This window comes from Electrona antarctica (genome assembly GCF_951216825.1).
Source record: "Electrona antarctica genome assembly, chromosome: 23".
Lineage (NCBI taxonomy): Eukaryota > Metazoa > Chordata > Actinopteri > Myctophiformes > Myctophidae > Electrona > Electrona antarctica.
The window spans coordinates 29,201,840-29,214,395 of record NC_136804.1 but is presented as its reverse complement, the minus strand read 5'-3'; the positions used below and the strand labels follow the sequence as shown (position 1 = coordinate 29,214,395).

Below are 12,556 nucleotides of genomic sequence, written 5' to 3'. Positions count from 1 at the left end.
TATTATGGGCAATATACTCTTTGGAGGAGTATATCCACCATTATGAATGAATAGAAAAGATGTCATCTTATCAGTCATCATGTTGTTTTGCTAGACATTAGTGTGTTCCTACCATAGACTGTAAAATAAATAAATGTATTCATAAATGTGATGTGCCATTTAGCTCTGTCTATCACACCTCTCATGGTGGCTGCCTTTCAGAGGCAATTTGCAATTAAACCAACCAACACGGTGACAATAATTGTTTGGGGATTGCTTCTGATTAATTAAAGGCATGTGGCAACTGGCAAGTTAACATTTCCATGTTTTGAAGCCTTCATAGTACTTGACCTCCATAGGAAGTTAGGAGACTACACTGTCAAATACATTGTGTCCAATGTATTTGTATTTAGTTCATAAAGTTCACATAACTATAACTAGCTGCATTTGAAATTAAATAAAAAGGTAACTTTTCAGTATTCCAATTCAAAAATAGCAAAACATTATTCAGGATTTCAATTCAAATAGAGCGAAAAAATAGCTGATCTACAAGATCAAAACGTGTCACGGTGTGACACGTTTTGAGCTTGTAGATCGGCTATTTTTTCTACGATATAGTGGCCCTCTGGAGTGAGTGTGGAGATATAGTGGCACTCTGGAGTGAGTGTGGAGATATAGTGGCCCTCTGGAGTGAGTGTGGAGATATAGTGGCCCTCTGGAGTGAGTGTGGAGATATAGTGGCCCTCTGGAGTGAGTGTGGAGATATAGTGGCCCTCTGGAGTGAGTGTGGAAATATAGTGGCCCTCTGGAGTGAGTGTGGAAATCCAGTGGCCCTCTGGAGTGAGTGTGGAAATATAGTGGTCCTCTGGAGTGAGTGTGGAAATATAGTGGTCCTCTGGAGTGAGTGTGGAGATAGATCGGCAATTTTTTCTACGATATAGTGGCCCTCTGGAGTGAGTGTGGAGATATAGTGGCCCTCTGGAGTGAGTGTGGAGATATAGTGGCCCTCTGGAGTGAGTGTGGAGATATAGTGGCCCTCTGGAGTGAGTGTGGAAATATAGTGGCCCTCTGGAGTGAGTGTGGAAATACAGTGGCCCTCTGGAGTGAGTGTGGAAATACAGTGGCCCTCTGGAGTGAGTGTGGAGATATAGTGGCCCTCTGGAGTGAGTGTGGAGATATAGTGGCCCTCTGGAGTGAGTGTGGAGATATAGTGGCCCTCTGGAGTGAGTGTGGAAATATAGTGGCCCTCTGGAGTGAGTGTGGAAATACAGTGGCCCTCTGGAGTGAGTGTGGAAATATAGTGGTCCTCTGGAGTGAGTGTGGAGATATAGTGGCCCTCTGGACTGAGTGTGGAAATATAGTGGTCCTCTGGAGTGAGTGTGGAGATATAGTGGCCCTCTGGAGTGAGTGTGGAGATATAGTGGCCCTCTGGAGTGAGTGTGGAGATATAGTGGCCCTCTGGAGTGAGTGTGGAGATATAGTGGCCCTCTGGAGTGAGTGTGGAGATATAGTGGCCCTCTGGAGTGAGTGTGGAGATATAGTGGCCCTCTGGAGTGAGTGTGGAGATATAGTGGCCCTCTGGAGTGAGTGTGGAGATATAGTGGCCCTCTGGAGTGAGTGTGGAGATATAGTGGCCCTCTGGAGTGAGTGTGGAGATATAGTGGCCCTCTGGAGTGAGTGTGGAAATATAGTGGCCCTCTGGAGTGAGTGTGGAGATATAGTGGCCCTCTGGAGTGAGTGTGGAGATATAGTGGCCCTCTGGAGTGAGTGTGGAGATATAGTGGCCCTCTGGAGTGAGTGTGGAAATATAGTGGCCCTCTGGACTGAGTGTGGAGATATAGTGGCCCTCTGGAGTGAGTGTGGAGATATAGTGGCCCTCTGGAGTGAGTGTGGAGATATAGTGGCCCTCTGGAGTGAGTGTGGAGATATAGTGGCCCTCTGGAGTGAGTGTGGAGATATAGTGGCCCTCTGGAGTGAGTGTGGAGATATAGTGGCCCTCTGGAGTGAGTGTGGAGATAGTGGCCCTCTGGAGTGAGTGTGGAGATAGTGGGCCTCTGGAGTGAGTGTGGAAATATAGTGGCCCTCTGGAGTGAGTGTGGAGATAGTGGCCCTCTGGAGTGAGTGTGGAGATAGTGGCCCTCTGGAGTGAGTGTGGAAATATAGTGGCCCTCTGGAGTGAGTGTGGAAATATAGTGGCCCTCTGGAGTGAGTGTGGAAATATAGTGGCCCTCTGGAGTGAGTGTGGAAATATAGTGGCCCTCTGGAGTGAGTGTGGAAATATAGTGGCCCTCTCCCTCGTCAAAGTTGCCCACCCGTGGCCTACGGTATATACTTAATTAACTGGAGTCCCCCAGGTGCTTATACAATAAATGATCCGCTGCTTTTTTTCCCCCCTCTACTCGAACATTCTTCACCAAAAATAGCCGACCAACAAGCTCATAAGTTAACCCATGGCAAACGTGACGCATTGTGAGCTTGCATATCTGCATGTTTTTGCACAAGATTTGCCTCTTTGCCGAATGTTCGCCTATCATGGCTTTACATGTCCAGAATAGCGATGCTAGGGTTCCTGTGGTTAAGAATGTGAGAAACATGTTGAGCGAGTCGCTTGTCTGCTGGAAGCCGAGAAATTAGAATAAACCGCAGTCTGTATTGTTTTGATTTTCAGCATGCATGTTAATTTGAGCAGGGATGCGAGAGACTCAATCAAAACTGGTCACTGGAGAGAGAGAGAGAGAGAGAGAGAGACGCATCTCACAGGCCTTCCAAAACCGAAGGACTGTGAAGAAGCAATCTGTGTCGAGTGGACTTTAGAGACGATCAGGAAACAATGTGGATACGTAACACCTGGTTCGGTATGAACAGGCCCTGTGGGGAAGCTTATCAAAACAATCCAAGTACAAGGCTTGTCCCCTCCTGTGGTCGGTTTATTTACCGCTCTATTCTGGGCACACTTCACCTTTAAAAGCCCTCAGACTGAACACCACTCGTATGACATAATGAATAAGGTAAACAGGCTGCTTAGGAAAAGTGTAGCAGCAGTGCCGTTTGTGTGTATTCGTGTGCACTGCTGTCGTAGTACTTGACCTAGCCTCGAACTCCTACAGGCGTATGAAAAGGCTCAACTTATGTATCTTAGATAGCATTTTCATGTAGACTTAGAGAGAGAGCAGTGTATTATGTAGACTTATAGCATGTTATGTAAACATAGCACTGTACCAAATAGTCAGCTACGTCCCTGCCAGCTTACGTATGATTCATGATAACTACTTTGTATGTATTTGATGTATTACCATGCTTTTTTGTATTCTTTGTTCTTGTTTAATGTAAGTCGCTCTGGATTAAGAGCATCTGCTAAATGCCTAAGTTGTAAATTGTGTGCTAAACAGACATCACGGAAAACGTTTCTGTCTGTACTTTTTGCCACCATTCATCATCACCAGGCAGTATAAAACTCACTTCAGTGGCTAAAGCTATAATTGTATACCTTTTCTAGGCCTGTGATACGTTGGGCAACTTACATGACAGGTGAGAAAACAAACCCAGTGTTGCTGATGTGTCAAACCGGAAAATTAAAAACCTCTTTGCAAAAAAAACAACATATTAACCCATTTTGACCTGAGATCAGATTCTAAAAATGTCTTCTACATCCTGACAGTTTTCTGAAAAAGCTATGTTTCTATGTCAGTCGTTCTTCGATTTTTAAAAATAGACCTACAAGCAGACCTACAAGCTCGTAGCGCGCCACTCGGTGGCGCGCTATGAACTTGTAGATCTGCTATTTTTCAATAGCTAAAGCATAACATAACGCTAACACCAAAAGGGGATCCCGCCCAAAATGGGTTAATGACGTTTAGAAGATTTAGAACACTTTTCCTGAGGATTTTGTGTGTGTAATATGTGGCTCTCCACAAGGTGGGGCAGTTCACCAAAGCATTATGGTCATTGTAAGGGGCGGCCAGGGCCGGGCTCCCCCAGAGTTAGTGTCCAAGTGTCCTTGAGCAAGACACTGAACCTGAACCTGTCAAAATTGATCGTCCAGCAATATTTTACAGGTCTACCACCCTGCTGTACTCCTGACACGGTACACCCCGCCCCCCTCCCATTACGGTATCCCCAGAGTCATAGAGTAAGACAGAGTTACGAGACAACTCTGTTCACTTCATGGGGCTTCAGTCCAATGGCGGCTCTTCTACATAGACTTCTATTGAGCGTGGGGACAACAAATAGGGCCAAGTCCTGGACCGGAAGTAGGCAGAAATGCATTGGACCCATGCGGCAACAGTCCAGCTGTAATGATCTTAAATGCCTTTATTTTAGATTGTTTTGTAGTAATCGTGCAACATAAACATTACAGAGACTTTAGTTGTCACTGTACAATATACTTTAAAACAGTTGGCACACATGCCAAAAAATTGCTCTTATTTGCGCCGCCCTCGTTGAAAAAACAATGTTTTTCCAACTCCAGCTTTTCTCAGTTCAGGCTGCATGAACAGTGCTTGAGCGCTCGGTTTTCTGCCCCCTCAATATCGTAACTCTTCTATTAGATGGCTCTGGGTAGCTCCAGGCCCTCCCCCCCAAAACTGAAATGTTACTGGCTTACCTGATGTGGCAGGATGTTCTTTGATCTCTGCATGGTGCTAGAGGAGTGGAAGGATGGACACACACGCACACGCACACACACACACACACAGAGGGGAGGGGGAGAGAGTGGTTTGATGCGAAAGGAGGGGATATCCAGGTGGTATAGTCGATCATACGTTGGCAGAGGTAGATGTTGGTGCAGCGAGGTTGGTGGTGGTGGTGGTGGTAGAGGCAGCAGAAGAACCACACAGGACGACACAATCGGAGGGAAAAAGAAAAAGAGAAAGAAAAGAAAAGAGAAAATAACAGAAGTTAGTTCAACCCAAATGCAACGGAGGACACAAGGTGACAACACTGGGAACAGAACAGGCCTGGTAACAGAGAGCCCCCTCTCTGTTACCAGGCCTGTTCTGTTGAACAGGGTTGGATGGTGGGACAGAATTGCCCAATCTACGGTAAGCTGGCCAGAAAGGGTGGGTACAGGACAGGTTTTAGTTTAGAGTTTAGACATACTATTGGTCCGACAAACAAACCCTCAAACAAACCCTAGCCGCAAGCACGAAACACACATTTATTGCTTGTGAGGACCACCACTGACGCGCGCACGCACGCACGCACGCACACGCACACACACGCACATCGGGCCCCAACCTGGGAGTTTTATCCCAGACAGATAACAGGTCCTACGAAAACAATACGACTGATTAGTTAATCCAGAGAGGAGAAAGTACTAATGAGGATTTCTTATAGGTTACATTACAGCCGCATGAGCCACTGATGGAGAGGATAGACAATACTATGAGCTGCTTACAACCAAAAAGACAAGCAGATTAGAACGGAGGGGTCACAGAAGGGCAGAGTTCGAGTAGCAAAGGTTTAAAATAGACCCCTGCACTGCGATTAGGATCCTGTGGGACCCAACGTGAATCTGGCAGGAGCTTTGGGGTAAACAGTTGCAGAACATTGCCGACCTTCGGAGTGCTTTTAACTGCTACTTCTTGAAGGAGAGAGCTCCAGTTTTCCCACATCTTCTCTCCTGTTCAGAGTGTCCATACATACGCCTTCACGTCTCAGGTCTTACTCCATAAATATACAGTATACATGCCTGCCTACTGACCACAACGATCTCTACTGCCGAATCATGCTGAGGAATGTACAGTACATACTGTATACCCTCAACAGTCTGTCAGCAGATATCCAGCCCTGTAACCAACCAGCATCTCCATGAGGAGACACACAGACCATCATCCAGCCCTGTAACCAACCAGCATCTCCATGAGGAGACACACAGACCATCATCCAGCCCTGTAACCAACCAGCATCTCCATGAGGAGACACACAGACCAACAAACAGTCGTCAACGTTTTACCAAGACTTCAATTCAACCAGAAATCAAGACATATCAGCTCATTGCGAACGCAGTGATTGCGAACGCAGTGAGCATTTACTATGAGACCCAGCAGATCATGTCTGTCTGTCTGTGTGTCTGTCTGTGTGTCACGCTGTAACACCACCCGCCCGCCACCAGAGGGCGCAGCTGTATCACACACAAAAACACACACACACACGTGCATCGCACGCACACAAAAAAAACCTTAAAAAAATAAATAAATTAAATAAATTAAAAAGAAAAAAAAATAATAAAGAAAAAAAGAAATTAAGAGGAAAAAAAAGCTCTGTGTGTGTATGTCTATATGTGTGTCAGACTGCCACAACAGCTGCGTTCGCTTCCCGCATTCACGCGTCTTACTTGTTTACACAGGAGAGAAAACAGACCAGAATTTCAATGAGTTATTAAGTAACCTGTCGAAGCAGCATATATCCAAACCGTGTAAAAAACGTTTCCACAGTAAACCGTGTGACAAAAGTTTCAGTGAGAGAGTTCGACAGGGGGCGGGGGAGGGGGGAGGGGTTGAGGTTGGCTGCCACACTGAAGGCTCTGTCCCTCAAGGTTTGCTTGCGTGTTTGGAGAATAGAGAGGAGGTCCAAGTCTGTGGACCGCAGGTTCTGTGACAGACTAAATGCACCATTTAGAGTACGTTTATGGAGGAGGCCTGAGAGCCGGGGCGTTGCGACATTTCTGAGAAGGAGGAGGTTGTAACAGACAGGTCATTGGGCCGGCCAGGGTGACGTGCTGCCAAGGGTTGGTGAGGGTGAGAACTCTGGCAGCTGAATTGTGGACATACTGGAACCTATCCAGGTACCAGTGAGGCTGGGACCAAGGCTATCCAGGTACCAGTAATACTGGGACCAAGGCTATCCAGGTACCAGTAATACTGGGACCAAGGCTATCCAGGTACCAGTAATACTGGGACCAAGGCTATCCAGGTACCAGTAATACTGGGACCAAGGCTATCCAGGTACCAGTAATACTGGGACCAAGGCTATCCAGGTACCAGTAATACTGGGACCAAGGCTATCCAGGTACCAGTGAGGTTGGGACCAAGGCTATCCAGGTACCAGCAATGCTGGGACCAAGGCTATCCAGGTACCAGTAATGCTGGGACCAAGGCTATCCAGGTACCAGTAAGGCTGGGATCAAGGCTATCCAGGTACCAGTGAGGCTGGGACCAAGGCTATCCAGGTACCAGTAAGGCTGGGACCAAGGCTATCCAGGTACCAGTAAGGCTGGGACCAAGGATATCCAGGTACCAGTGAGGCTGGGACCAAGGCTATCCAGGTACCAGTGAGGCTGGGACCAAGGCTATCCAGGTACCAGTGAGGCTGGGACCAAGGCTATCCAGGTACCAGTAAGGCTGGGACCAAGGCTATCCAGGTACTGGCTAGTAGCTTGGGAACCCAAACAGGACTCCATTGCAGTAGTCCAAAATGCGTGAATGAGGTTCTCAGCCATGGAGTCGGAGAGTGAACACAAACCTACAGCGTGATAACATCTGCAAGCCCTTAAATAAGGGAGAGAGTAGAGTAGAGAGACATTCATACCTCCCCTTATCTCTTGTCTTTGTATGTAATGTCCTAGTCTTTTCTTTTTATGTTTGTTTACACACAAGGAAAAGTCTATAAAAATAATACAAATTAAATAATAATTATTATATGAATCATGAATGATTTCATTCATCTGTGTATGTTCCTCCAAACGCAGGTGTTTCTAATTATAGACACTGTTAGCTCTTCCAGTAGTCTCTAATTCAAGATGACGGCCAGACAGTGCATACTGTCTGGGAACATTATGTATCTGAGAACATTTGAGGTGAAAAACAGGCAACAAACGAGCCTGGCTCAGCGGCATTGCCTCTGTGTCTGAGTGGAACAGCTGTGCTGACAGGCCGATCCCATACCCCGAGGGGACGGGACAACACATGCCTCCGTTTTCACTTAGCTAAAAAAAAAGCCATTTCATGAAGTTGTTAACCCATTTGCATTTAGACCTGATGCCGATTCTAAAAATATGGCTTCTAAATCCTGTTTCTATGTCAGTGGTGCTCAACCTTTTTCATGCCAAGGACCCGCAGAATTATCTGTATTTGGCCACAGACCACCCCCCCCCCCCCCCCCAGAAGCAAAGATTTGAGTTAAAAATGTTCACTCTGAAAGAATATATATTCAAAGATTTGCACCACATTTTTACGCTTTTTCAAAAATAGCAGATATATAAGCTCGTAGATCTGCTATTTGTCAACAGCTAAAAAATAAAACACCAAAAGGGGTTCCCGTTCTGAATTGCCAACGGCTGATTCGGTCTGGCTTATTAGCCAGGCTAGTTCTGAATGGGCTTAGAATTTCACAAATCTCAGCTGAAACCTTTGTGAAAAGACCTGATGCTTTGATCGATCACAGACTGCTCACCTCAGACAATTACCACACAAAACGTGAGGAAAACAATTAAGCTGAACCCATTCACCGTAAGGGCAGATGTCCATCACAAGTGGTGCGTCTCTGTCTCAACACTAGTGATTTATAAACAGCCCATCTAGAAGCTCACAATATACAGTACGTTGCAGCTTGTAGATCTGCTATTTTCATTACATGACAGGGTGCACAACACATTGAGCAGTTGAGACGAATAACAGTCTAAGTCCATAATTTATTCTGACCCCTCCTGGAAAAGGCCTACTGTATGTGTCCTGAACCCTTATCCATAATTTATACATTATGGATAATTAGTGTGGAGCCCAAACCACACCAAAGGGTTGCTTTAGGATAAAACGTTTTTTTAAGGTAGACCACACCAATGCAACTCAACTACCTTAAAAAGACTAGACTGTTATTCGTCTCAACTGCTCAATTATAAACCAGACATGGGACTACTGTACGTGCTGGCTTGTGCATTATCAGATTGATTCCCTGTGTGATCGGGACGGATCCACGACACAGCGCTGGGCATATTAACAGTGCCCACTGAGCTTCCCGTCTCCCTTGGCATGATCCACCCCAGAGATTTGAAGCCACTGAGATTATGCTCTTTTAAACCATCGGCAGCCGCCTTACAGTACCTGATGATTACATCTGATTAATGATGTGTGTGGACGGAACGCGCACGTGTGTGCAACGGAGATCAAGGAAAGAGAGCATGGAGAGACAAGGACGATGAAATGAGAACACGGGGGGGGGGGGGGGGGGGGGGGTGTAATTTCACAGTTTATGCATTGGTGGGTTATAATTTCACAGTTTATTGCATTGCAGACCTGTCATTGTTCCTTGGCTAATGAAAAGCAAACATCTACATGGCCTCCTCGGTAATGTGGGAGCACTTTAACCTGGCTGGCTCAATTAATCTGTCTTTATATGATCACATCACCATAATCTAGCTAGCTGTGTCTGAATATTAATCCCTGTATTACTGTCCAGGTTAGACTGACAGACCTTCCTTTGGAAACATGACAGCCAGCAGGGAAAAAATGTTACCGGGACCGAATCACCCTGACATCATAATTCTGGCTAGATAGTTTAGGTGAACATGCAAAAATGTGACCAGGTCTAGCAAAATGGTCCTCATCTCGCCTATAATGAAAAGGCAGAAAATCTAAAAAAAATTGTGATTTTCGTTTTGTTTTCATATTAACACAGCTTGAATGTTGAAGAAGGTTTTCATTCCAACAGATTATTGATTTGGGCAAATTAAATGTATACATTTATAAGTCAAAGTAGGCTAGCCAGCTCTAGGTGTTGAAATGTTGTGAACATTCAAAGGGGATTTTCTCAGCTTTGGGTAAAACGGCCCAATCATTTTAAAATGGTCATATCTCCTTCAAATATTTTCCAATTTCATTGAATGAAAGCTTACATTCTGTACTTTAATAATCTGTAAAAAACTGAAAAATTACTCTGGTCGAGATGAGGGCCTATTTGCCAGACCCGGTCACAAATGTTACCAGGACTGAATCACCCTGACATCATAATTCTGGCTAGATAGTTTAGGAGGTGAACATGCAGAAATGTATGCTCATGTGGCTGCGGCAGTGGCTACCATAGGCAAAGATTTGAGTATTTGGTAAAACAATTGCAGATCTACACATCTTTTCACCTCGCTCCTGCTGCATCTTTGGAAGCTTGTAGATCGGCTATTTTTGCTATTCTATGTACTATACAGTTTAAGTGGTTATTGGACTTTTGGTCCAAAGAGAGATTGCGCTTGTAGTTCCTTCAAATTTGGGCATCGTTGTTACGGTTATGATTCTTTAGGAAATGGATTCAATGCATAATCTCCCATTTCACTACGATTTGATCATTTTGATAAGATTTATTTCAATACAATTTTTTTTTTACAGATTTTTATAAAAGAAACGTGGTTCTATCCGTGATGGAACATAACGACAAACAAACAAGACAATACAAATCAACCTATCAGCAACAACTATTTTTCACAAAACTACAATGAAATGATCATGTTATGCTGACACTGTTAACAGAACAGAAGCCAATCTGTCCTTGTTTCCGGCTCAGTAACAGCCCGTTAACACAGCAGATTCTACTGTCAGTTCACGTTTTGCTGACTTGTGTGAGTCTATTATCCCATTTTGGGCGGGAACCCCTTTTGGTGTTAGCATTATGTTATGCTTTAGCTATTGAAAAATAGCAGATCTACAAGCTCATAGCGCGCCACCGAGTGGCGCGCTACGAGCTTGTAGGTCTGCTAATTTTGAAAAATCGAAGAACGACTGACACAGAAACATAGCTTTTTCAGAAAACTGTCAGGATGTAGAAGACATTTTTAGAATCTGATCTCAGGTCAAAATGGGTTATTTACTATCCTGCAGAAACCAAACACCATACTGTATATTTGTGGACGTTAATCTCCTTCCAACAATAATTCAAAACAAGGCGAGCTAACAGGTGTGCATAGTGGTGGAGCGGCACGGCTCGTCGCCTTTCATTTGGGGCGTCCGTGGTTATGTGTTTGTTTTGGTGTCGTAAGCTCAGCACATTGAGCGACTAAAATGAGTGACATTGACAATGCACATACAGTGTACACACGTGCACACACACACACTCTCACATAGGCCAGACGATCTCTGCCTACTGATACTTCTGACGAAAGACGGGCTTAACAAACTCACGGTACACCCACCGCTTCTTTACTTTACACTAATCCTGGTGCCATCCCTGCATGTGAAGGACCGTCCCACTGTCTGTGCTTTGTTTCCACCCAGTTTTAGATGTCACCAGACCAGAAATGCAGTATGGTATGTACAGTGTCTGTAGGCAGAGATCTCTCATTGTCTGGCTACGCGACACTACATAATGTATTACACCACACACACACACACACACACACACACACACACACACACACACACACAGACAGACAGACAGACAGACAGACAGACAGACAGACAGACAGACAGACAGACAGACAGACAGACAGACAGACAGACAGACAGACAGACAGACAGACAGACAGACAGACAGACAGACAGACAGACAGACAGACAGACAGACAGACAGACAGACAGACAGACAGACAGACAGACAGACAGACAGACACGTTCACTAGAAACAAACAAATATATAAATAAATGACCAAATCTGACATGAATTTTAAAAAACTAACACAACTGATACACGGTGTATCTATCTATTACATGAGGTCAGCGATCACATGGTGTCATTACTGTCATATAGAGGCAACACACAGTGGCATCATGAGGTCAGCGATCACATGGTGTCATTACTGTCATATAGAGGCAACACACAGTGGCATCATGAGGTTGACCGATAGCGTGACTACCAACAGAGACGTCATTCTACTCCAGCGAAACACAGCCAGAGTGTCTGCTGTGACGAAGAGTTGTTGTGTACAATGAATACCAAACCATGTGCCAATTGATGCACTTGAATAAGCAGATAAGCATCTGGCCAAATACACTCATAGTAATTAACATGTTTAGATCCTGTGTCTGTCAATACAATGGGTAATGAGTAATCCAGCGACATAAGTGTGCCTTACCAACGTAATCCCCATGTCATGCCTCCAGGTATACAGGGTGGTACCGGGCCTGCACCCTCCAGGTATACAGGGTGGTACCGGGCCTGCACCCTTCAGGTATACAGGGTGGTACCGGGCCTGCACCCTCCAGGTATACAGGGTGGTACCGGGCCTGCACCCTCCAGGTATACAGGGTGGTACCGGGCCTGCACCCTTCAGGTATACAGGGTGGTACCGGGCCTGCACCCTCCAGGTATACAGGGTGGTACCGGGCCTGCACCCTCCAGGTATACAGGGTGGTACCGGGCCTGCAGGTATACAGGGTGGTACCGGGCCTGCACCCTTCAGGTATACAGGGTGGTACCGGGCCTGCACCCTTCAGGTATACAGGGTGGTACCGGGCCTGCACCCTCCAGGTATACAGGGTGGTACCGGGCCTGCACCCTCCAGGTATACAGGGTGGTACCGGGCCTGCACCCTCCAGGTATACAGGGTGGTACCGGGCCTGCACCCTCCAGGTCTACAGGGTGGTACCGGGCCTGCACCCTCCAGGTATACAGGGTGGTACCGGGCCTGCACCCTTCACATTGGTGTCAAAGAGTTTTT

The 12,556-nt window shown here is 45.8% G+C and overlaps 1 protein-coding gene across 2 annotated transcripts in view; it reads right to left on the bottom strand.

Annotated features, from left to right (window-relative positions):
- LOC306916665 (oxysterol-binding protein-related protein 8-like) overlaps positions 1-4,614 on the bottom strand; it is a 91,065-nt gene extending 86,451 nt beyond the window's left edge. For both annotated transcript variants that reach the window (XM_079494651.1, XM_079494652.1), the window contains exon 1: positions 4,583-4,614. The gene's annotated coding sequence lies outside the window, so the exon portion shown is untranslated. The remainder of the gene's footprint in view (positions 1-4,582) is intronic.
- Between the last annotated feature and the right edge of the window lie 7,942 nt (positions 4,615-12,556).